This window comes from Hirundo rustica, chromosome 16 (genome assembly GCF_015227805.2).
Source record: "Hirundo rustica isolate bHirRus1 chromosome 16, bHirRus1.pri.v3, whole genome shotgun sequence".
NCBI classification, from domain to species: domain Eukaryota; kingdom Metazoa; phylum Chordata; class Aves; order Passeriformes; family Hirundinidae; genus Hirundo; species Hirundo rustica.
This window is the reverse complement of record NC_053465.1, coordinates 10,521,971-10,545,600: the sequence shown is the minus strand read 5'-3', so window position 1 is coordinate 10,545,600 and position 23,630 is coordinate 10,521,971. Positions and strand designations below refer to the sequence as shown.

General features: G+C 44.8%; 1 long non-coding RNA gene across 3 annotated transcripts in view; it reads left to right on the top strand.

Annotated features, from left to right (window-relative positions):
• The window catches only part of LOC120760102 (uncharacterized), a 42,978-nt gene that overhangs the window by 18,111 nt on the left and 1,237 nt on the right, over positions 1-23,630 (top strand). Inside the window, exons 2-8 of one of the 3 annotated variants that reach the window (XR_005703284.2) lie at positions 1,624-1,827; positions 7,568-7,667; positions 10,032-10,155; positions 12,184-12,479; positions 14,136-14,284; positions 22,933-23,175; positions 23,525-23,567. This is a non-coding gene — a long non-coding RNA (uncharacterized LOC120760102). Of the gene's footprint in view, positions 1-1,623; positions 1,828-7,567; positions 7,668-10,031; positions 10,156-12,183; positions 12,480-14,135; positions 14,285-15,007; positions 16,595-22,932; positions 23,568-23,630 lie in introns of those variants that run through there. The other 2 variants (XR_005703283.2, XR_005703287.2) reach the window with 2 other exon arrangements.

Below are 23,630 nucleotides of genomic sequence, written 5' to 3'. Positions count from 1 at the left end.
GAGCTCCGGGCTGTGCCACAGGGAGTGCCAGGGCTGGGAGCTGCCAGGATGCTGCTGCACAGCCCATGGGTGCGGCGGCTGGAGAGGGTTCGGGAACCCTCCAGCGAGGGAGCGGGCAGGGGGCAGGATGCTCACCCTACAGCCTGTGAGAATCCCTATAAAATGCAAGGGATTTCCTCCGGGGCTCCTGCACGGATCCTGATCATTGATCCCTCGGTGCTGGGGCCGCCAGTGTGGATGCACGATGGATGTTTGTGCCCTCACACTCCCGCTCCCCGGCACGGATGTTTTCTGGATGCCGACGCCTCCCCAAGCTTCCCTTCCACCCTTGCTTCTGTCACTGTCAGGGACTAACTTAGGCTTGTAATAGTGATAATTTATTACAGCACACTTCCTACAGTGAGTAAATAAGTCTGTCTCCCTTAAACTCCCTGGGCAATTAGAAGAATGAAAGACTGTGCCACGTATTAGCATTTATTTTCTCCCAGCATTTATACAAGGCCATTTTCTTGCTGACAAATTGTGGGTCAAATTGTTCTCGAGGAAGTGTGTCAGATGGAAAGGTGTTATGATTAAACTGCTGGCATAAATTTAGATGACAATAAATCCTTTTATTGCATTAACTGGATTTATTTCCTCGCAACTACCATTAAGGATTCAAAGAAACAGTAATGAACAGGTTGATTTTGCACCTGCTTAAGGGTAATTAATATGCACTCTAAAAACAGAGAGTCTGCTTAAAAAAAAAAAAAACTCTCTCCAGTGATCTAGAGGCTGCTGCTCAGGAAATGGATGTGGAACCAGCTGTATGTGTTTGGTAGCATTGCATTAGCAAAGATCCTGGAGTGCAATAGTGACAGTTTGGGAAGGGATCTGTTCCAATACGGGCTGGAAGGGCTGGATTCTGCAAATTCTTCCATGGACAAACAGTGCCTGCAACGAGGAGCCCTGCCTTGTGCAAGAGGCCACTGACCCAGTGGGGTTTAGGCTCTTTGAGTGTACAGCACTTTCATGTCCCTGGCAGAAAGGGTTTGTGTATTCCAAGAAAAGAAATGTTGGTTTTTTTTCCAGTAAAAGTCCACCCACAATTATCCCCATTATCAGTTTGGATAAAGAGAAATTGCAATATTAATTTATCTATGATTAAAAAATATATAATATTGAAAGGGAGCAAACTGACAAAAGCCTAGCAAGGCTACAGGAATGGAAACCTCAGTATGTCAAAAAGATGGAAAAAATGGTATTGAAAGTGGATATGATGAGCATAAAAGGAAAAGATAAGGCTAAAATAGAGATATCAGGATCAAAACTGTTTAAACTGGTCCTATTGTCTGGTGGAGAGTTTAGATAAAAATAAAATTTTGGAATGTCTTTTCCAGAAAGAGGTTTGTGGCAGCAGCTGTATAAATTCCCATAGGTCCCTTAGTAGCCCACAGAAATGGCCTTGGCCACCCTTTTGCTCATTCCCTACAGAATTCCTTGCTTTTTCTGTCCCAGCTCCTGGGTTGTTACCTGCCAGCCTCCCTCATCCCCAGCGCGAGTCTGAAATATTTCAGTCAAAACTAGTTTGAAGCAATTGCTGATAATTTGTAACAGGTATTTTTTTTTCTTTTCCCCCTCTAGGAATTTATCAATTTGAGTAATATACCCTCAGCTGGAAGGTTTCATAGACATGAGATTGAGTTGAACTTGGCTTCTGCTTTAACCCAGAGGAGCCTTCCTGGGGCAGGAGCTCTGAGAGGTGCAGGTGCTCAGAGTCCTGCTGTTGGAGGCTATTGACCATTTTGGGGCAAAACCACCACTTTCTACTTCTCTCTGCATTTTGCAGTAAGTAGCTCGTGATTTGCAATCCTGAATTTATTTGTTAAAGCAGTGAGTAGAGCTGGCAGCCAGGGGAGAGTTCTCTGGACTCAGCAGCAGCAGCAGGTCCATCTCTCCTCTCCTCTCCTCTCTCCTTGCCTGTTGGGACTGTAAACCTGTGACACGTTGTTTTTTCTTTCTTTTTAAAGATCTCTCACCCAGGAGCAGAAAAGGCTTCTTTCCCTTAACCCTGAACATTTTCACAGGGCATTTCTGGGCTCTTCCACTCCCACCACTGGCTTCTGCAAGACTGTTGCATGTTAATTAATTTGGCACAGAAGTTTCCAAGTGGGGATGTGGGGGGCAGTGTGACTCCTGCCGTGGTTTGACAAGGTTACCTGAGGGTAATGTGGGAAATATTTTTCATCCATTAGCAGATTATAAAAGAGGTGCATGCTGCTGCTGCCTGGCGTGGTGGGGGCGTGGAACAGGAGGTGGTTGTGAACTTAAGAGGGGAAGGAACCATCACTCATCTGGCTGACGGGAGAGACAGAGCTCCCAGCAGCATCTGACTTCTGCACCAAGGTGTTCCTATTAAAAATAAATATGCAGATAAAAAAAGAAATGCAGCATCAGCTCTCTTTAGATTTTCCATACACACTCTCTTCTTATCTTCTTTTCTGTTTCTCCTTCTCTCTTCTTGGGTTTCCCTTAGTTTTTAATTTATCCCAGCTCCATAAAAGCAGCACAAAATGTTAGAAACACCATGGACTGCACTGGTGTTTGATCCATGTTCTCCTTTCCCTCCTCCTGTTGTAGCCTGGCCTCTCTGTTGGGACCATAAAAGGATTTTTTTGCTCACTCTGCATTGACCCCTCACCACTACTTTAATAACAAGTGTTAATAATATAAATCACAACTATTTACAATAGTTAACTATAGAGTGCTCCAATTCTGTGTTGTTATTCTGTGCTTTTCCTACAAAAAGCAGGATTCAACCTCTTTATGTGTAAAATGATACTGAGCCATAACTATCTTACAATATTGCTACATAATACTGCAGTTGTAGTCCTGATTGCCACAGCTTTTATCATTTTTACTGGGTGGGTTTCATTCCTACCATTAAAAAACAAACAAATAAACAAACAAAAAAAACCACCGTGATTTTTAATAGTGGCAGGTGGAGGCAGAGAAATATGACTCATAAAACACTTCTGATGGACTTGGTTGCTCAAAACTGGGACTCAAGTCTTCCTTGCCTGTCTTCTGAGGGAATTAAATTCTCCATTTCTCCAAACTTTCAGTGATCTCTCCTTTGCCTTTGGTTGCTCAGAGATGTTGGCAGCCAGGGGCTTTCTGGGTGACCCTAAAATTGGGTGTGCTTTGGATCAGGGAGGCACTTCTGAAGCAAAACTCTTGGCTGTCTCCACTTACAGGGGTTGGAACAAGACGATTTTTAAGGTCTCTTCCAACCCAACCCATTCTGTGATTCTATGATTTTGGTTTGATTTCACATCTCTGAGTGTCTGACCTAAATTCCTCTAAAACCAAGCGAAATGTTCCTCAAGCATGTGACTGCAGCCACTAAGGGGCATTTAGACCATGGGAGTGGATCTGGAGCAAGGCTCCTCGGGGCTGTGGCTGGTGTGGGTGCCAGCTCCTCAGGAGCCTGGCTGTGCAGCTCCTCTCCTCCTGGGCTGCGTTCCCTGGGAGTGCAAACCCAGCCCTTTGGGGTGGGGACATCACCTGCTGAATTTGCCCCTGAGCAGGAGGCTGAGGGGCCACCCAGCTGGGTTTGGGAGGAGCTTGGGCCAGATTGGGTGCATTTTGGGGCACTGGACCCATTCCAAGGGACAATTTTGGCCAGAAGATGTTTATAGCTCTCTGCTGTGGGTTGGATGGAGCTCACTCCTGCTCGGCTGACAGGGAGCTTTCCCAGCAGAGACAAAAGTGGCATCAGAGCCAGCTGCAGCCAGTGAGCACAGACACGTCCTTGGCCTCTGCCAGGCTTGTGGCACCTTTTGCAAGGTTTGGCTTATCTGTTTGTGGCCCATGTGGAAGTTTTGGGGTGGTTGTTCCTGCGCTGCTCCCACCCTTGCTCACCCATGGCTGTGCAGACAGACACACTGCCTGCACCTCTCCCCTCCCTTCCCTTCCCACCCGGGGGACCCTTGGGTGCTCAGAGAGCAGCTGCATTGCTGGTGAGGACCCTGCAGCAACGGGGCTCCAGTCTGGGGGAGCTCCTGTGCATTAAATTAAGAAATGCTGCTCACACAGAGCTGACTGCACGGACCTCATTTACTGCCCTGGCTGTCTGTCTGTCCAGCCTTTTGTCTCTCTCTGCAATCCTGCACTATTCCACTGGATCTTATTACTCCAGCTAGGTAGATTCTTGCTTGGCTGAGCCGAGATCAAAAAGTAATTTTTCTTTTTGCAACAGCTGATTAGAAATTCATTTGTTTTCACATTAGACATTTGACCAATATCTCCTTCCCCCCAACTCCAGCAATTTAGCTCCATTTGTGTAGTCGGCATAATGGAAGACAGTGAGCCTGTTAGAAAAACGTGGCCCAGGGCGAAAATTAGATGCAGAATCGTGTATCAGAAATGAGATGTATTTACTATTGTTTTTGAAAATTAATGGTGCATTTTTGGTTTTTATAATGTAATTTAATGATGCAATTCATCTAATAAAACCCCACATTTTAACTCAGTCCTACAGACCTACTGGGGCAGGACAAAATGTACCTTTCAGATGTAAGATTTTGAGAAAACCCTTTGGGCTCTTTTTCTTTTTTTTTTTTTTTTTTTCCTGCACAGAAAAGAAGAGAAACTCTTTGCGTGCTTTGGCTACCAGCTGGGGCATCAGCAGGAGTCCAATAAAAAGGACGTTTTCCTTTCTAAATATTGGTGTTTGTGCAGCATAGGATAATATTATAAATGCAGCAGTGGGTTTGAAGTACAATGCTGCAGCTGATTATAGAAAACCATATGGTGCTGGCATGTTAAACTGATGCAGATTGAACACGGGCTGTAGCTTTAAATGCCAGAGATTGTGCTAAACTAGAATAAATATACCATGCAGTGTCAATATAGGGAGCTGTCATTTTCGGCAGCGAGAGGCAAACTGTGTCAAAAGAATGTCAATGGGTTGAGGACAAACCCACAGAAGTCAGCACTGAGCACATGCTCCCCCCCAGGAGCAGCTCTCGGTGGGTCCAGGGTTTGGGAGGGTCTTTGCCTGATTTTCAGAGCATTATTTGAGTTCAGCAGCTCAGGGTCAAGGGCTGGGGAGCCCCAGGTGGCCTGGCTGGGTGTTTCACTGGCAGTGACAAATTGCAAAGCGCAGGTTCTGCTCTGGCTCCGTCGAAAGGAAATGCCCAAACACCTGGGTTTGTGTGTGATTATAACATTAAAGCCCCCTTCTTGTTTTGTGTCATGACTTTCATCCTCTTCGCAATGTTTTTGCATTACCTTTGCTTTTGTAGAGTGAGCACAGGTAGATTTGCCACGGATTTTAAAGCCTTCTAAAATTGCAGTTCTGTAATTGGGACTAGGCAGGTGAGGGGTTCTCCTTCCCCTCCCTGCTGCTGGCTGCCTGCTCTGCTGGGATCAGGGTGATCCTGAAAGCAGAGCTGACCAGGACACAGAAAGGTCTGGGCTTGCCTGGAGCACTGAGGCTGAAGGCTGGGGCTGACTTTTTCATTGGGAATAGAGATTTATAGTCAGCCTCAACAGAACATGATAATTCCCTCTTTTTTTATTAAGGGTGCTCCTAGGAAATGCATTCAGGCTTGATCTCCAGCTTTAAAATATGCCCTCATCTGCTTTTTCAAAACCTACTTTTACGAGCAAAACTTGAAGTTGTAGCTAAACATATACTAATCTTATTTTAAGGTAACCTTCTTATGGACATTAAAAATGTACATTTGCCAGAAAGAGTTAAACTTAAGTTGTATCCAATCTGACACTGAAGTAGACTTTGGTACAAAGCTTGAGAAGGAGGAGAAATCTATTCATTTGTGGGTGAATTAAACATCCATTTTGCTTTGTTTCCTGGCTCTGGCACATGATTTCCCAGAGGACACAAGGAGACAGCCCCAGTGACAAGAGCGAGGACACGATGCTCTGGGGGGATGCCCTTTGCTGCTCCTGGGAGCTTCGGTAACAGGAAATGTCTGGGTCTGAGCAGGACCCCGCTGCTCAGGTTCCTGGGGCACACAGATGAAGTGCTCAGGGTGGGTCAGTGTTTGGGCAGGTTGCACTGAATCCCAGGATAAGCTGCTTTTTTCCTTCCCCTTTTGGCCTGTCTCTGTGGTTCAGTCTGAGTTTCAGAGCCAGTGGGTGCATTTTGAACCATCTCAGCCAACAAAGCTACACTCCTGCTCCCCCCAGCCAGCCTTGGGCAGCCTCTGTGTTGGTTCTCATCCTTTACAGACATGAGATGTAACCCTAGGGAGAGGACCATGGCAGGAACAAACCCTCAGCCTGAAGTTCCAATCATCCACAAGGTTTCTGGTGGCCTATTGCATGCTGAAACTCAGCCTACAGTCCGGGCAGCGAGCAAAGTGTGAGGATCATGGTGCCTTTTCAATGCTGTAACTGTGTTTGGGCAGTGACAGAGGTGGAGAGATTTGTCCTTCTGCAAATAACATAGAGGAACCTGTCCAGGTGACAAAGGCAACAGATTGTTTTTAATTTTTATTCTTATTTTTTAATGGAGCTGGCTAGTAACTCTTTGACCACTGCTTTATTTATAGCTTGATGAACTGTAGCTGGGTCAATCCCAGCACTGGATTTCCAGCTGGACAAGAAGCTGGCTCCTGCAGCTCTGGTGTCCTGTGATGTCTGGTGGCTTTATAACTCCTGAGCCTGACTCTGCCTCTCTGATAGCCAGTGCTAGATGCAACTGAGATTAATCCAGCCTTGGCTACCTGGTAGCAGAGCCCAGGCTTTGAATACTTTATGTGTAGTGTGATTTTTTTTTGTCACCTGTATTTGATTTAAAATCTAGTGAGAGAGTCTGATTTGCTGTAGCAAATCCTATACAGCACTTGATATTGGGAAATCAGTGGTGCTTATGAACTTTGGCTGGGAATGAAACTTCTGTTTGACAGCTGGATGGTCCCTGGCTCAAAGAGGCTGCAGGGTAGACAATATTTGATGTAGGGAATATCTTGTGTTGATCTATTCAATAAAGAGGTGGATCACAGTTTGGGTCTGACCTCTAGGTGTGTTTTTTGTGTTGTGAAAGAAACTAAAAAGGGTTTATTGAGTGTTTGATTTCTTTGCTGCTGTGGCTTGGTGTAGGTTTTAGCAAATAAAACTGCTCAGGCCTGAAATCCAAAGGAGAGCGGGCTGGAGTCACAGGAATGTTACACAGAGAGGGAATTATTCACGTGGGGGGACAGAGGTGAGTGATAAAATAAACACATTTCTTACAGATGAAGGATTCATTGACTTTTAACATAGTGTTTTGGTTTCTGGTGGGAGAGAGTCAATTTGCTTTGTAGTGTCTGGAGCAGAGCTGGGGTTTGGATCCAGGATGAGAACAACGGTGATGGCTTGGCTGTTGCTGAGTGGTCTTTGCACTAGTCAAGGATTTTTGAGCATTTCACACAACCTGACAGGGAAAGGATGAGGGGGACAAGAACCTGGGTGGGACACAAACTGGGCAGTTTTTTTCCTCTTCCTTATCCCATTAAACTGCCTTTATCTGAACCCACATGTTTTATTCTGATTCTCTCCCCCATCCTGCTGGGAGAAGTGAGGAGCAGCTGTGGGGTGTTTCACTGCCTGTCCAGTTAAACCACGACACATGGTGGGTTGAAACAGACCTTACAGGATAAAGAAAAGAAATCTTAAAGGTAAGCAAAATTGCTGTAGGTCCCATTATTTGGTTGAGGCTGTTTATCAATAATTTGGCACTGGGTTTCCAGAAAAGCGTGGCATAGTTTTTCAGTGAGAAGCCCGAGTGCCTGGGAGATGATGTTATGGTGTGAATTACACTGTGGAGCGGCTGTCAGCTGTCCCTGTCAGCACTTTCACAGATGCCATAATGTGCAGGAAATGCTGTGGCTGCAGCTATTTAGGTTCACTGTGGCGGTGGTTTTAGGGAAAGCACCACAAATTAACAGCTAAAGGGAACCTGGGAGTCCTCTGTGAATGGTTTCCAGCCCAGGTGAGCTGGTCACAGCTGAGTGTCACCTCGGGCTCCTGAAAAATCTCCTTTCTTGGAGTTATCCAGGGCACAAGGCTCCAGATCCCGTGCTCATGTCTGGTCAGTTCTCCCAGCTCTGAGCTCCTTTTGCTGAGCCCCAGCACAGCTTTGCTCTCCCCTGTGCCTCCCCAGAATTCTGGAGGCACCCGCATGACCCAGGGTGAGAGCTGGGGTGATTCCTGCAGCCTGGGCTCAGCCAGCCACATCCCTGCCCTGCTGTGTGTGTGTCTGAGCTTCCCACTGGAAGCTTTCCCCAAGTCTTAAAGACCGCTTTGTCCTTGTTTTTATTTTGTTTTCCCGTTAATCTGCTTGGAAGTGAGTGAAGGCAGCTGTGGCTGCAGTGAGGGTGATCCTGGCCACCAGCACCTGCTGCAACCTCTCCCGTTCCCTGCAGATGGTACTGTCTGACCATTTTGGAGCCACCCACCCTCGGTAACACCGCAGGTTTAAGGGCGATTTTCCAACGAGGCACACGCACAGACCCAGCAGCACCACAGCACCCACTGCTCCTGGTGGGTGCAAGGGCAAAACTCTTGTCTTGCCCACGTAAAACGCACAGTTTTTGGGTGGTTTTGGGAAGGTCAGGCAGCTGGGATGGTGCCAGCATGCTGCGTGAGAGGGAGTTTGCAGGCACAACTCTCAGCAGGGGATGGGCAGCGTTAATTCCGGCACCTGAATGGAATTCACCCCGAGGGAATTTAACAGCTTTAGCTGCGTGGATGGCCAGGGTTTTTGTGGGATTTAATCAACTCATCAGCCGGAGAAAAGAGCTCTGGGCAGCGTGGGGATGATGCTGGGTCCGCCTGAGCAGCCGGTGCAGGCTGAAGGCTCAGGGAGGTGAGTTATTTAGATGCTGCCGGTTAGGTTTTTGTCGCAGCTGCCTCGGTGCCTCGCTTGTCCACCAGGCTGCCTTAGAGGCTCCGCGCTAGCCCTGGAGTCTCTTCTTTCTGGGTTTGAACACTTACATCTACCCCAGCAGGCTGATGTGTCCCCTGCAGTTTTCCTCTGCTCTGACAGCCTTGCTGGCACACGCTGGGCTGTGCTTTCCCTTTTCTCTGCACTTTATCTGCATTTCAGCCCCGAAATCCCAGCGCCTCTTTGAAGTCAATGAGGTGGGAAATCACCTCTCTCACCTTTTCCCTTCGGAGCTGGCCCGGGGGGCGGGCAGGCAGTCCCTCCAGGTAGGATACAGCTGTGAGCTGGACAGGGAGGGATTTGCCTTTCGCAGGGAGGTGCCCTGTGAGCTGGCACCCCCGTGACCCTGTCCCAGCTCTCAGGGAGCCCCACCCCACCCCACCCCACCCTGCTGCTGCCCAGGCTGGATCCAAAGCAGCGCAGACACCAGCAGAGCATCCAGCCCGGCTGGTCCCGTGTGCCACTCGGGGAAAAGGGCCAGAAACACATCTGGATCTGGCTGAAATTCATTCGGCTTTTGATTTCATCACAGGCTCGAATTTTAGATGAGGTGTCAAGAGCTTTGAACTTCCCCAGGCTCTGGAGGCTTTGGGTCTTGGTTTGCAGCTCCTCGTTGGTGCGAGGGCTGTGCCACCACCCGCTCCGTGCGAATCATTCCCATATGGAACAACTCCTGCCTGGATTCGGAGGCATCTCCTCGTAGCCCTATTGCTGTTCCTGTCTTGTTGCCAAGGCAGTTCATGTTTAAGCTTTCATCAGATCAATTTTCCTCCTTTGAAAGGAAAGTAGCCGGTTAACCTGTGTGCGAGGGGAATGGAAAACACTGCTCTGCCGCTCCCCAATGTGCCGTGCAGGTGTGAAGGGCTTTAGGAAAAGTGATAAAAGCAATTAGTCATGTGTGGAATTGGAGGAGGAACGGTGCCCAGCTCAGAGGTTTGGCTGGGTTTGCTGTGAGCCTGTTAAGCTCAGTTGTTGGATGGAGTTTTGTGAAGGATGGGCAGGAAAGTAAAGATTGTACTGAGTGAACCCTGTAGGTTTCTGTTTTTTCGAGCCTCATTACTCCTGTATGGACTTCTCATCCCCATCTTGCTTCAAGGAGGTGAAGATGGGGAAGGAAAGGTGGAGAAATGAAGATCTCTTTGCCCATGGGAGGTAGCTGGGTCTCAGCTCTGGAGAGAGAAGTTTGGCGTGGGCTCTGGAAGCAGGACCGGACTCAGAAGGTGGGTTCCCCTCAATCGCTGCTCCTGCAGGTGCCTGCCAGTTTGTGTCCCAACACTGTCAAACCCCTCTGTGCCTGCAGGTCTCAGTTGCTGTCCCCTGACCACTCACTGCTCAGAAAATCTCCGTGGAATAGAACAGCTCAAAGATAACAGTGGCACCAGATAAATCATCCCTCCCCTGCCTCTCCCCCTCCCCCAAATGGCTAAAGTGTCTTTATTATTTAAAAGAAAAAAAACCCGCCCGCACTAAAAAAGCCTGACTGAGAGAGACAGAAAGCAGAGGAAAAGGAGAGGTTTAGGCAGCAAGCCACAAATAAGCACCATCAATCATGGTGCAGTCAAAAATGTACATGTGTTGGTACCTGCTAGTTATTGGCAGTGCTCAAGAAGTCTCCTGAGTACAATCTTCAGGGCTCCTCGGATAAATAAATAAATAAAATTCCATGTTCCTCTGAAAAACTGCTTGTCAGCACTGGAATGGCAGGTGCATTAACTCCCTGAGAACCAGATTATGCCTTGCATGGCAAAAAAATGCAAACACAGAGAAATAAGGCGTCACTCAACTCCTGTGTCCTCTCGGGTTGTTTTGATGGGAAGTATTTTGAAACATAAATACAGCCCCTTGTATAAATGAGTTTAGGAAAAAAGAGAGATACTGATAGGTACACGGTGTAGTTATCCTGTTTACATGTTTACTCCAAATTTACATCTGTCTGACATGTGATTTGCCTTTTTTTTTTTTTTTTTTCCATACTGCACAAGGATAACTGAAGAGGTCAGGTTTATTTAGCTTCCTCTCCCTCCCACGACCCTCCCAAGCCTTGGCAAACATTCTCCTGGTGCCACCTGGCTGCCTGCTCACCCCCTAGCTCTTCTGTCTTGTAGCTCTGAAAAGTTTCCTGTGAAATTAAAGTCCCTCTCTGAGAACTCCTGTCTTTTCCACTTAGATCTCTACTGCACTCTGCCTTCTCTTGGCTTTGCTTTTATTCCCCTTTACTGTGGACTTCAAGGTTATGTGGCCTTGGCTATTCTCAAGCCTCTCCCATCCTTCTGCTCCTCCCTGCTCCCTTTCATACTCTGTGTCCCTTTTAATCCAGGAAAGTGACATTATTGCCAGTGGAAGTCCTGAAGGAGCAAAGTCCTGTCCCAGGATGAGTAAAGGTCGCATGACCTCGTGCCAAAAGACAAATGGATTTGGGGAAATGGCCATTAGCCCTCCCCTGAACTTGACAATGTGTTTCCTACGATTCCTATCACATATAGGAAGAGGCTGATTATTTTTAGCTGTGAGTGAGCCAGCTGCTCCTAGGCCACCCTCCAGCCCTCCCAAGGACAGCAGAGATGTCTGCAGGCTCTGGCTCAGCCCCTGGCAGGATGGTGGAAGAGAGGAGGGATGAATTTCTGCTGTATCTGCTGGCAGGGAAACATCTCCTCATCTGCACCACAGCCTGCAGGATGGCCTCCTTTTCTCCAGCCCCTTGATTTGATTCAGTATAGAATTGTTCAGATTTGAACCCTTGTATGAGTTTTGTTGGACTCTCATGGCCTCACTCTTTGTTTCAACATAATCAGTGCAGGATAAATGTTAGGAGAGAGGTTTCACAGCCAACCAGCTCCTTGCAGTGCATCACTACCTTCCTTTCCTTGGTTTTCCCACAGTGACTCCCATATTTAGCTCAATTTAGATCACCTGGGCTCCATCCATGCCAGTGTCCTGGGGTGTGAGTGGGCTGTGGCTGGAGCAGGGCTGGCTTTGCACGGCCTGGCCCGTGATGGTGACCCTGGTGGCAACTGGAGCTGTTTCAAACAGGTCATCTGGAGGCACCAGGCACCTCATCCCATTGCAGATTCATTTGTTCTCCGTGGTGGCTGTTTTGATAGGATGCACAGTGCACTGCAGGCTGGTGCTGCCTGGTTTGTCTCATCCTGGAGATATTTCTAAAAGATCTCACTTCTGGTGTTTTGGCTTGATGGCAAATTAGGGAGATTTCAAAGATTTATGGGCATCCCAAAAATATCTGTTTTCAGGGGTGGTCCTTGATTGGGCTGAACAGAGTGGAGATGTGAATTTTGAGCGGTTTCCTGTGGGAAAGAGATCAATAACCTCCTAAGGAAGATCCTACTTGAGAGTGGGGGAAAAGCAATTAAGTTGGGATTTACCTGTTGCCACTTCAGGATTAAGAAACCCAGAAACATATTACAGAAATCCACAGGAGCAGACTTTATCTGTGACCTCTCCAATGCAGCAAAACTCAATGCTGTGGTATGGAAACAGCCCCATTCCATGACAGGCCTGGAAGTTTTTACTCCATCAGATGGACAAGGTGAGCTTTCCTAATTTTAATTTCTTTTTTATCATATCTCTCATCTTGCCCACAGCACTATAACTTGACCCTTGATGCTGGGATGGATGGGAGGCGGAGGAGGGAGCGAATCCAGAGCCATCCCTGCAGGAACACAGCTCTTGTACAGGCAGATGTCATAACATGGCAAATAATAAATGTAAAATTACCTGCAGAGGCTGGGATGGAGGAGGTCTGCCCCAAATATCCCTCCCCTTTCTTTTTCCAGGACTGAGGGTGGTGCTTGTGGGAAGAGAAGCCATGGTGACAAGCACTGCCAGCTGGTTTCCTTGGGGGGGCTGCATGGCCCCTCTGCTCCATTCTGTGCCCTTCTCCAACCCAGAAACTTTCCTTTCCAGACCACAGGTTTATTTAATTTTGGTCCTTCTGCTGGCAATGGTTTTGCGACGGGCTGCGGGTTAGGAAAAAAGAAGAGAATTTTTCCTTAAGTGACATTGCATGGCAAAATAGAGCAAAAAATAGTTTGTTGGCTGATTTTTCTTCTCTGCCTCGCTTCTTTGTGTGATGCCAGCAAAAGAAATTGCATTTCAGAGTGATTTAATAGCAAAATTACTTTTATTTTTAATTCTTTTCCCTGCCTCAGAGCAGGAAAACCACAAGATGGAGCTCTGGGGCTTTCCACTGCGGCTGGGCTTGACTCACCGTAAAAACCCGTTTGGAGACCTTGAAATTATGGGTTTTATTATTTTTTCCCCTCCGTTTAGTTTTTACATTCATTTTAAAATTGTAAATGTTATAGACGTTATAATTATAAAATGTAATTTATTGTTGCTGGTCGAAGTTATTTACTTTTCCACTTGAAACTCGGAACTTTTATTTATATTTTTTTTATGATTGTTACAGGACAGCACTTTTCTCTCTTCTGGGATGCTGCAGCTCAGGGATGCTCTTAGACCACAGCATTCTTACCCCTGACACCGTGTCTGTGCTGGGGAAGCTTTTGAACCTGCCCAGCTCTATTTGCAAATATTAAACACCGGCTTTCCTTCGTGTGTAAAGGAATAAATGATGTTTTGACACGCTCCTATTCCCTCATAATCAATGAACACTGAGCTGGTAAAATTTAACTCAGTGCAGTGAATTAGGAGAATTGGGTTCTTTAATTAAAAGAAAAGCATTTTAGATGCTAAAGTATATAGAACTTATACAGAAACAAAAGAAACTATTACTTTATGTGATGTGTTTTCTTCCTTGTTTTCCTCCTTACTTTTCTTTCCATTTTCTTCTTTTTTTTCCCTTCAAAAGGGTGAGCTCTCTTCTTCAATGTGCTTCTTTTCCAAGAGAATTGGTGTAAGGCTGTCAGACCTCTTCATCTCTTCTTGCTGCTATGACAGGGACTGAGTGTTTAATTATGACTGTATTACATAGACAGGGTGACTTTTTTTGACTTGCTGGAGTTTGGTCATAATAGCTGTGCACATACATAGTTAAAAATGACCAAAAAAAAATTATATACTCTAGCTCACATTAAGAGAGGACAATGAGATTCTGGTAGTTGATAACCTCCTGAAATATCGTTAATTACTTGACCAACACAAGCAAACATTCTGTAAAATGTTAATGAAACTCTTTGGGCTGGGGCATGCAGTGTCACTGAAAATCTCCCCTGCTTTGCAGGAGTGAACATTTTTATTAGAAATTTGAACCACTTGACAGAGGCTGACAGAGAAATGAGTCTCTGGTGTAACTCGGAGCACGGCCGTGGCGAAGCTCCTGCTGCAGAGCGCCGGGAACTTCTCGAGGAGCCAGGAGAAATTCGGCCCAAGGTAGAGCTGACCACATCCTGAATAATTCATTAGGAGAATGAATTTATTCCCCCTCCGTCTGCGGACTGTCCGAGCAGTCTGCTTCTCGTGTGAGCTGCTCTGTTCATGACGTGACTGATGGTGTCCCTGTGCTTTGTGGCTGATCCCTTTGCTGTGGATTTTTGCCCCGTTCCTCCAGCCCTGACTGAGGGGAGCATCACCCGCTGGTGCTTTGGACAGGGCTGCTGCAACGTGGATTTCTGCCTTCTAAATCCACATCTCTCAAATTGGTGGTTCTTAAAAATATTCGTGCCAGGAGGCTCTTGTGTCAAAAGTCACCACAATTGGTGAAAGGAAGGTGTGAGGCTGCTGCTGCTTTCACTTCAATTTGCTAACTCAAGGAAATAGTGGATTTATTTTATTTTTTTTTTTTACTGGGCACTTAGCTGTGGGCATTATTTCTTTTTATAACTCCAATAGCTGTCTGAAAGGACTTGGAAACACACCAATTGCCTTTTTTTCTTTTTTTTCTCCCTTTTTCTTTTAATGTTAGGAAAAGAACAGTTTAAAGGTCTGGGTCATTAATAGAGATAATTGTCAGCTGTGGACAGGGCTGCAGCTTCCTGAGTGGGGAGCAAAAGAAAAACGAGGTGTCACTTTGTTCGAACCTTTTCAGTTCCTCTGTAAAACATTACTCCTTAAACAGAACTGCTGCTCTTACCCCGTCCTCTGCTTCCACTGCAGCCTGTAAAAACCATCAATGTTTGCCAAATGTGCTGAGTGGAGCCGGGGCAGCTCCTGAAGTTCACGGAGCGTCTCCGATGGTACCTGGCTGCCTCTCAACCACCTCCACCGAGATCATCACTGCACTTGTGGCTTTTTATCAGCTGCCATCCCACTTTTACAGAGACGAGAGGCTCGTTCCCTCTCCCCTGGGTGCCTGCCGTGCTCAGGAACCCGCTCCCTGCTGATGCTCCATCCCTGCTGATGCTCCATCCCTGCTGATGCTCCATTCCTGCTGATGCTCCCCATCCCTGCTGTGGTGGTCCCCATCCCTGCTGTGGTGGTCCCCATCCCTGCTGTGGTGGTCCCCATCCCTGCTGATGCTCCATTCCTGCTGATGCTCCCCATCCCTGCTGTGGTGGTCCCCATCCCTGCTGATGCTCCATCCCTGCTGTGGTGGTCCCCATCCCTGCTGATGCTCCATCCCTGCTGATGCTCCATCCCTGCTGATGCTCCATCCCTGCTGATGCTCCATGCCTGGTTCTCCTGCAGCTGCTGCCGAGCTCTCCCGGTGGGTGCAAGGCTGGAACAATTATTCCTCAGCGCTGGAAAAGCTGCAGAGACCCCGGCAGAGCTCAGCCCGGCCCTTAGGATGGGAATAACAGGCACTTCCCAAGTTCTTTTTTAAAAGAAAATGACAGGCGGGACAGGAATCTGATGGATGTCTCAATTTATTTATCTCTGGCGTTTTGATCAAGCGCCGTGCTGATGGGGAGGGAGACGTTGGCAATTAAAGACAACCAGTTAACTGTAATCATTTCTTTTCCCCCCGTCTTTTAAAAGAAAACGTGCCTTTAAAATGGAATCAGAGAGAAAAAGAACTTGGGAATTTTCAACAGTACGGAACTGCTGTTGGAAGGGAAAATCTGTCGAGCCGAGAACAGCTCTTTTGTAAGCAGCTGTAAAGAAATAAGAAATATAAGATATCCCTCCTCTCTTTTTTTTTTCCCAGTCGTCAAACAATTGGATTTAAAAAAAAAGACTTTAGAATTATTAAATTCTAAAAGGAATCCAGCTAAATGTAATAATTATAATGTAGAAATTTTAATCTGCTCTTAGGAAGTGTTATCTTTTCTTTGTACTTAAAAATTCAAAGTTCTCGTTTATGGGGTTTTGCAGGATTCATTACAGTATTTTGACAATTAATTTGTTACCCCTTTTCAAGAAGAGAATTGTTAATTATATTCTTATCCAGAGGTCTTAGTAAAGCTTTAAGTTAACATTTCCTAAAAGGCATTTAATTCTGATTCAAAAAGAAAATTATTGTGTTGTAAACAAATACCAATTGATTATTAAACACATTTATTTTGGATTTACAGCAATTCCATGGATATGATAGCCCTTAAACATCAATGAAAAGACTTTCATTAATAAACTGATTTATTTACTGTGGCATAAGTGTCCTGCTCAATCTAAATTAAATATCTCTTTGGGCTCCTCAGCCTGTAGTGTTACCAAAAGGCAGCTTCGTGTTTGAACACTGCACAAAAAAAAGCATTTCTAGTTCAGATTTGCAAGATGCAATCTCAAAAATAATCAATCTGTATAAAAAAGGCTTTGGTTACTGCTAGATACTTAATTATACAGACACAGCCTTTGTGCATGTCTGTATGAGATATTCGTTGTTATTCTCTTTCTTCTGAACTTTGATGCTATTTAAAAATAAATTTAATTACCCAGTGGTTATTTACACTGTGTTTTTTTCTTCCATCTAGAATTCTTTTCAAATTTAAAACCAGAAGGTCACTATCATTTTAGAACATTTTATTATTCATGGATATTGCAAAATTTCCAGAGAGGAAAAAATGCTTTATTTTAAAGTTGGAATGTAAGAAAAGAATTATAAGATTGGCTGCAGTGGGCATGATCCTGCACTACATAATAACAGTGGTTTTGTTAAATAAAAACTGCAGGATTAGGCCAAAGATTTTTCTTCATTAATAACATAAGTTTAAATACTATAATCTAAAATTTTGTGTGTGTGTGTGTGATGTACATAGATATCCTGTCATCTTTTAACAAATATCTTTTCTCTAAGGGTTTTCCCCACTCGATTTCATGGGGCTTATCAGTAAATTCACATTAGTAAAATTCCCCTGTGTACAGGTGTTGACAGGGACATGATTCATGCCTGATTTAGTTTTTATTTATATTTATTTTTACAATATATTTATTATATATATATTTATACAATTATATGTGTTTCTTATATAAATATATATATTTATTTACAGTTCTTGCATAATCTAGAGCAGCTTCTATTTATTACAGATTTTTAGAAGGTTTGAGATATTTTTCTCTATTCCAATAATCCAGTTAGATGCACAGAGGACCTTAGAAAGACCAGCCAGGTTTTGCTTCACAGGTGTCCCCAGACAAGGCTGTTGAGGCCAGGATTGTGCTGCTACATTTAATTTCAGGTCTTTGAGCTAAAGATGAGAAATTGGGGTTTTACCTGCCCTAGGAACCCCTGAATTTGGCTCCTGCAGGTACCAATGCTCCTCCTCACTGCCCTGCAGCAGGGAGGGATGGGGCAAGGGGAGGTGTTCTTCCTCTAAACAACAAAGGTGATGTCTGGGCTGGAGGAGCAGCAGAGCTTAACCCAGGGGTTAAACGTGGGCAGTTTGGTACTGTGAAGGATTTGTGTTTCTTGAGGCTGCACATGAACACTTATTTCTGGTCTGTTCCCCCACAGGTGTGGCCAAAGGATGCTGGTGTGGGGCGGCAGGGGATGGAAGGAGGGAAGGTTTTCTCTTGGGTAGGTTGCCAGGGCTGGGCAAAAATGCACCGAAAAAGTGAGTGGAGGAGAAGAGGACAGGGGGATTCTTGCTCTGCCCCCTGCTTGTGCAGAGGGCTCAGCAAAGCCAGTGGCAGCTTTGCCCAAGAGCAAAAAGTGGGGCTGAGCTCCTGATGTAATTCCTTCCCCCCTTCCTCTGGACACTGACGTGTTTGTGCATCAATTCCAGCTGAATGTCTTTGGAGCAGGATTGGTAGCAGTGCTGTCCATGGCACCTCTGCCAGACCTGCCCTGCAGGTGCAATGAATTCTCCTGCACTGTGCAGTGATGGGTCTCTTCTTCCCTCAAGGATCAAAGACCTGGTTAAGCTCTTTTTAATACTGAGGGAGAGATGAGGATTAAAGTGAGAATGAGTTAGGGGCAAAGCTCCTTCCTTCTCCAAAGGTGCTGAAGAGGCATCACACACAGAGCCCACTGTTTTCAATTAAGACTGAATTTTAATTCAAATAATCAACTTACAAAAGAGGACTTGACAAAAATGTGAATTGTGATGGGGGGCACCTCTTTGGGTAAATTGCTGTGGGTGGTATAAACAGGTCTGGAGCCGAAGGGAGAGATTTTCCTTTGCCTGGAAAAGCTGGAATTAGCCCGAAGTCCCTTCCTTGCTGCAGTGTTGTGGCTGTGCAGTGTGGCCCCTACAGGGCCGTGTGTGAGCTGTGGCTGACAGGGTTTCGTGCTGACACCACATCTGACAGCTCTACTTTCTGTGGAGCATCGAAATTTCTTTCCCGTACATTATCTTCTGTATTACTGCTTTAAAATCACTTTTCCTTTAATTGGCTCAGGAGAAAGGGCTTGTTCCTTTGCCTTTAACTTTTCTTTTTTTCCCCCCATAAACTATTTAGGAAAAAAAATGCCGAGTATGTAAACTAAAGATCATTAGAGGTTGCGGGGTTTTTTTTTTTTTTTTTTTTTTTTTTTTTTTTTTTTTTTTTTTTTTTTTAATACTAGATTCAGCAAAATATTGTTTTCTCCCAGGCTCTGGGTCCCTATTTAGATGATTTTTAGCTCTGGGTTTTTTTTATTATTTATATATTTATTCATTAGAAAGGCCCACAGTCAAGGAGAAGGGGAACACGGGGTTATTAATCTTTCCTGTCATCCATTCACAGATGTGAAGTTCACACCACAGCAAATGTGAAGTCAGCAGTACCCACAAGGTGGAAACTTCAAGCAAAGCAGGCAGCAAGGAATGGGGGTGGGAGAAGGAGAACAGGAGGAGAAGATGGGAAAGAGAGGGAACAGGAAAAAAAAAAAGGACAAGGGAATGATGAATGACAAAAGAGAGGGGAGAAAGATGGATGAACAAGGGAAATGGAAAGAGAAATGAGATGGATGGTAAAGGCTAAAGAGGAAAGGCAGATAAGGGAGAAGAAAGTCTGATGAGAGAGTAGGGGAGGAATGAGAGAGACTGGGACAGAATTTTCCAGATGGGGTGTTAACGTAGCTGGGCCTGTGTGGGTGCTTGGATATCCTGGAGATGTAAAGGGCAATCACTCTCCCAGCATGTACATGCTATTGATATGTTAATATCATTTTCTTTTTCATCTGAAAGCAATGAAATTTTCAAACCTTCTGATTAACTGGGTCTGGCTGGTCCTGTGTACGGCCATGTATTCACAAACACACGTCATGTATAAATATTTATACCCTATATACAATATCCCATAAGACAGCAGCCAGCATTAGAAGTCCTGTTAGTATTGATGTGACATTGGGCAGACGTGTTTGTGCTGATATAACCTGCTGTAATATCGATCCTAATACAGGTTTTTTGGGGGAAACAAAATATAGACAGGCATGAATGGAAACATTAGATACGTGCTGTTAAAAACAAGCCCATGATAATGAAATGTATGGGGTCTGAGATCCCATTCAGCCAGTGGTCATTTAATATGGACAGTCTTTGCAAGTTTATAGTTTATCATAAAGGGTACTTGAAAATAAGTAATTTCTCAGCTGTGCTGTGAGACAGCTCCTAATATATGCTTATATATTCACACAGCCTCCAAATGACTCGTTAATTCATTGGTTTAGGTAATTTACAGTCAGATGGAGAAATATCTCTTGAAAAAAGAGTCCATTTTGGGCGGCTCACAGGGGCAGTGACAGGATCACCATGCTGTGGTCCCATGTAGCAAAGCCATCCTGGTCGTTCCTCCTCTGGCTGTGCCAGAAATTCTGCAAGTTCATCAGCAGTTTTACACCACAAGTTGAACAATTTGGTGGGGGGTGGCTCCAGAGCCAGTGGTGGAGAGTGAATTAGGGGCAAAGCTCCTTCTGCCTTCTCCAAAGGTGCTGAAGAGGCACCACACACAGAGCCCTCTGCTCTCAATTAAGACTTGGTTTTGAGTCAAATAATCAACTTACAAACGAGGAATTGACAAAAATGTGAATTGTGATGGGAAACATCTCTCTGGAGCTGGGGACAAGATGAAGAGGGGAAGGTTGAAAAGCCTCAGCTTCTCTTTACAAATCAGAAAAAGCAGCCAGGGAGTTCTGCTTGTTTTTCCCTATGAAAAAATTTCAGAGCTCTTGCTTGTGCTAGCCAGGGAGTTTGTATCTGTCTGCTAAAGTGAAAATCTAACTCTAAAGGTACTTTCAGAATATTTGCTCCTTGTTTGTAGGGTAGGGGAAACATTTTGTACAGTTTACAGAAATCTTGCTGTTTGTCACTGGAATACTCCTGTGAAACATTGCTGAAAGGGCAATTTTATTTTAATTAAATTAAATGGGCTCCATTCTTCATTCAGCTGCTCCGAGAATAACTTGTATTTACGTGTTGCGTTTTGGCTGATTTATCTGATGGCCTACCAGATTCACTTGTTTGCTGGATTTTTGGCATCCAGGAGATTTCTGCAGGCTTCTCTCTGTGAGCTGTTGTGTCTCTGTTGCAGTGCAGTGAGGGTCAGTAGTTCCAGGACTCGCTCATATCTGCTTTCTTCTTGTATCAGTTCATAATCATAGTACCCGAGATTTCCATGCTTGGGAAAATCAAGGAAATAGCTGTGTAATCTGTCCCATATGTTAATATTTACTGTGCAGGGTGACTGAGTCTTGCTGTTGCTGAGCTCATCCTGACAGCCAGAGCCCTGCAACTGGATTTTTCCTTTGCTTTATGCCCGAAGAGCAAGGTTGGAAGTTGTGCCTAAGGGAGAGACCCTGTGTTCGTGTCTATTAAAAAATCTCCTGCATAATATTAATGTTGCTCATTAGGAACTGAGGAATATCAGCTTTCTGCTACCAGGGTTCTCACAAAATGGGGATTTGTTGCTCTTACTTAAAGGCCCCCACTCAGAGTGGGTGTCCTGAATAATTCTGGTTATGAATGGGGCAGAAATAAGCCAAGGTATCTGGGGTAAATCAGTGGCATTATTTTGACTTTGGTTACTTTGGTTCCATGTATAGAAGCTGCAAAGTTGGCCCTTTCTGCTTGAATACTGAATTTCAAATTAATTACAAATTAATTCCAAAACCTCCAGAACCCAGCACTCTTAATCTCCAACTCTCCCTAGCCTAACTCTAAAATTCCTGATGGAATGCCACTTGCTTGTGAATTTCTGGCTTTGGTCTCTTGTATATGTTTGTGACAAAATTGGTTTTCTTTTTTCTAAGCAGGGAAAAGGTAGAAACGAGACAAACTTCCCCTCCCTTCTACAAAGGTCCAAGATAGAAAAGGAAAAAAAAAAGTGAAATATAAAATATAGCTGTACTTTTCCCCCTCTTTGGAAGGACCTCCCACTGACTATATCATTATCTGTCTCATGTAGGATATTGGATTCAGGATCTATAGCAGCGAGCAAAGTTACTATTGAATCTCATTTGATTTAATAAACCTCCCTTGGTTTGATTTAATAAACCTGCTCAGCCTTTCCAGCCTTTTCCAGGCATTAGGAGCTCCCCGCAATTTTGGCAGCAGAGGGACACACGAGGCATTGCCCTTTTTCTGTGGCAATGTGGGGATCTTCACCGTCACTTGGAAACGCAGATTTCTGCTTTGCAGCTCTAGCCCCTTCCTCTTTCCCTCCCTTCACTTATATCCAGCTTTGGCCCGCTCCACATGTAGGCTGTTGACTTACCTTACTTATTTTTCTTATTCTCCATACTTGGACCAATTTACAGTGGACCTGTTCATAATGAAATATTTATACTGAGCAGACTGGAGATTTGGAATTATTTTACATTTCTCTGGTGTATGGAGTATAGTTTTGGAGATAATCTGAGGATTTTTGAGGGGAGGGAGGAGAACAGGGGAGAAAATTCAATTTCAAGAGAAAAGGAGCATCAAAAGTGTTGTCAATGGATTTTTCAATATCTTAGAAAAAGGGGGATATATAGAGTAAAATTTCAAAGCTTGCAAAATTAACTACATAGCAAAAATCCGTGCTTCAGGAAGAGAAAGCTTTTTGGAACCTGCCTTTAATTTCCAAATGGAAGTTCTTAGGCTGGATGTGATGAGGTTTGGCATGTCTCTTGGCATGTGTGTGGATAGGCAAGCTGTGTGTCTATGGGCTCTAATTTCCCTAGAAGAATTTAAGTAAACCTTTCTCAAGCCAATGGAAGTTAAGTGTGCAGTACGAAACTGCTCAATGTCTGCATTAAACTTGGAAAAAATGAAATGCTGCCCTAACGTGTCAGGCAGGGCTGGCTTCGGGAACACGCAGAGGCAGGATTTTGTCGTGAGGGCTGGAAAAGGCTGAAGCTTGATTGCAGGCAGGCAAACTGGCAATTCCTTTTAGCTTGCTTTAAACATATTCTGTCAGTAGGTCTGAAAGAGATTAACCTCCTATGAGTTTCTCTAAAATAGGATGCCCAGGGCTAGAGGGTTCTAGCCACAGGGGAAAAACCCTGTACTGAAGAGTACAAGAGAATCCACAAGAGCAATACAATAGGAATATATTCGCAATACCTAATTAGAAACTGTTGTTATGGGGAGGATCCAAAGATTTGATGAGAACCTCTAGGATATGATAACTGGTTGAAATAATTTGTTTTGAAGGCATAACGGGGTTGGAAGTCCAAGTCCTGTCCATTCTCACTGGATATCTAAACCAAGTGCTTTCCTAAAATTTACCTCTTTTTCTTCCAGGTTACAAACTCAGAATTAGTAGTGAAAATCACAGTGATTTCCAACATAGGAAATGGGGGTTTGACCACTGGAATACTTGGAGTGACTCTTGGAGAAGAGAGCCAAATCCCTGCCCTAAACACCGTGATGGCATTTGGGATGCCTTGTCCATCAATCCTCTTGCCTCCATGAACCCGTGTTTGCCAATCTCAGGAGCTGCTGCAGCTCCTAAAGCATCACCCAAGATTCCAGGCAATGGGAAAGGTGGGAACTGTTGCTCTGAATTGTAAAATCTCTGTATCCATGATGCAGGAAAGGGCCTGTGACACAGCACAGGGTTTTAGTCCTCCTGCAGCTCTGAAATTTGGACAGCTTCATAGTCTTTTATGAAAATATAACGTACCTTTGCTGCCTTTTGAGTAGTAAACTATGAATTTGAAAGTGACAAATATTAGCAAGCTGTCTTTATTGCCAACAAAACTGGGCAAGAAAGAAAAAGACTCTGCAGAGCCTTTGACAGAATGTTTAATAACTTGTGATTACTGTTTCCCAGAGGTGATGTGTGTAATATGTATTTTCCCCCTTTCATTTTATCCCAACACTTTTGCTGGAGACTGCTGTGGCTCTGCATTCCTGAACTTCTTCCCCAGTCAAAGGTAAGAAAATTTGGGCAGCCAAAGCAAAGCTGTGACCCCTTCTGCTTCCTTTAAAATGTTGTA